General features: G+C 43.3%; 1 long non-coding RNA gene across 2 annotated transcripts in view; it reads left to right on the top strand.

Moving 5' to 3' along the window:
- The window catches only part of LOC106807162, a 7721-nt gene extending 6219 nt beyond the window's left edge, over nucleotides 1–1502 (top strand). The window contains exons 2-3 of one of the 2 annotated variants that reach the window (XR_001393629.1): nucleotides 1140–1257; nucleotides 1405–1502. This is a non-coding gene — a long non-coding RNA (uncharacterized LOC106807162). The remainder of the gene's footprint in view (nucleotides 1–1139; nucleotides 1258–1404) is intronic. The other variant, XR_001393630.1, reaches the window with a different exon arrangement.
- Nucleotides 1503–2171: the final 669 nt, after the last annotated feature.

A 2171-nucleotide genomic window follows, 5' to 3' on the forward strand; every position in this document is an offset into this window, starting at 1 on the left:
AGAGCGAGTGAGAGAGAAAGAAAGAGAGAGAGAGAGCGAGTGAGAGAGAAAGAAAGCAAGAGAGAGCGAGAGAGAGAGATAGAGTGCGCGTGAAAGAGCGATAAAGAGATGTAGACAGATATAAGAATTCACACCTAAGCCAATAAACATGCGCGCACGCATGCACACACAGAAAGGCGAAGGATAAGAGCGGGGAAAAGAAAAGGAGTGTGAGAGAGAGAAGGAAGCGAAAGGAGAAGGAGACAGAGAGAAGATGGGACGGCAGCGGGAGAGAGAGAGAGAGAGAGAGAGAGAGAGAGAGAGAGAGAGAGAGGAAGGCAGAGAGAAGATAGGAGAAAGTAGGGCAGAGAAAAGAGAGGAGAAAGAGGAAGGCAGAGAAGAGAGAGAGGGGACGGCAGAGAGCAGAGAGAGAAAGGTAGAGAGGAGAGGGAGGGAGGCAGCGAGGCGAGCAGGAGGTAAGGCAGATAAGAGAGAGAGAAGAAGGCAAGGAGGAGAGCGAGTAACGCAGAGAGGAGAGAGAGGAAGGGATAGGGAGAGAGCGAGAGAAGCACGAACGCAAACAAGTTTGGGTTTAAAAACTTAAATCTAACCTAATTCTTTATTGAATTGTATGTTATTGTGTATCAGACAAAACGAGCATTTATCTCTTTAAGCCCCGGACACACTAGGCGATTTTCACCGGCGATTGAGTCGCCCGACTCAAATCGATTGAAATCGATTGAATCGATTGAATCGATTGAAATCGATTGAAATCGATTGAAATCGATCGATTGAAATCGCCGGTGAAAATTGCCTAGTGTGTCCAGTGAGTCGCCGGCGATTTTAGAGTCGGGCGACAATCAAACATGTTTGATAATTGTAAGTACCCTTTTCATGCGTTATAGTTGCATAAAGATGCGTGGTTATAGTATTAAAAATACTTGGCGATAGGGTATATCTATATAGGGGTATATCTATATAGGGGTATATCTATATATGGGTTTATCTATATAGGGGTATATTTATATAGTATATCTAGGGTATAGCGACCGGTAAAGTCTATATGTCAATCAGTCTCTCTTGATTCATTCTCCGCTTTACTTGTCTAAGGTCTCAATAAACACAATGAATGGATATATACGCGTCAAAGTTATTTTCAGGGTCAATCGCCAGACTGGAAGACAAGGAGAATTATCACGTTTTCGAGGCAGCGTCGTGCAACTATTGAGTGGTTACCGGTCTCCAGTTGAACATACCAAGAGGTGCACAGAGATATACGTATATAACGTTTATAATATATATAATTATTGCGCATTATACAAAAACTATTTATCTCTTTAACCTGCCAGCCTGATTAGTTCTCCGCTTTTCGTTTTGCAAGTTCATATATACCAGATATTAAATTCGTGCAAGTCACATTTCTAGTGCCAATCACGTCGCTGAAGGACACTGTGAATCAACATGGTTTCGAGTCAACGTCGTGCACCGCTCGCTAGTTGAGCATACCAAAAAGTTTATTTTTAACGTAGGTTTTATTTTTTATATTATAGCACACATGTTATGAATCTATGTTATGAATCGGCTGATGTTTTCTAGCATTACCGATATGTTTCTGGTACTAGATTGTGTGACATAGTGTATATGTGGTATATATTTAACGTACGCTGACTATATTGGGAGAGGTTATATCGGTTATTGTGGGGATTATAGTGAGAAAGAAAGGAAGCGCTAATTAATTTGGACTAGAATATTCGGTGAATGTATTTACAAACGAAATTTTAGAACTATTTTGTTCGTAACTCGGCCCTCCCCTTGTAGAGTATCTTGACCGGCTACTTGTATAAGGTGATCATATTAGAGAAGATGGGAGAGGGAAGAGAGAATGAGGGAGAGAGCGAGAGACGGTGCGAGGGCGAGCGAGCGACAGAGAGGTGAGAAAGCGAGAGACGGTGCGAGGGCGAACGAGCGACAGAAAAGTGAGAAAGCGAGAGCGAACGAGCGAGCGAGAGAGGGGGTAAGATAGATAGACATGCAGAAAGAGAGAGAGAGCGAGAGAGAGAGAGAGAAGAGAGAGAGAGAGAGAGAGAGAAGGAGAGAGAGAGAGAGAGAGAGAGAGAGAGAGAGAGAGAGAGAGAGAGAGAGAGAGAGAGGGAGAGGGAGAGAGAGAGAGAGAGAGAGAGCATGAGAGACAC

The sequence above is a fragment of the Priapulus caudatus genome, unplaced genomic scaffold (genome assembly GCF_000485595.1).
Source record: "Priapulus caudatus unplaced genomic scaffold, Priapulus_caudatus-5.0.1 Scaffold197, whole genome shotgun sequence".
Taxonomy (NCBI): Eukaryota; Metazoa; Priapulida; class Priapulimorpha; order Priapulimorphida; family Priapulidae; genus Priapulus; species Priapulus caudatus.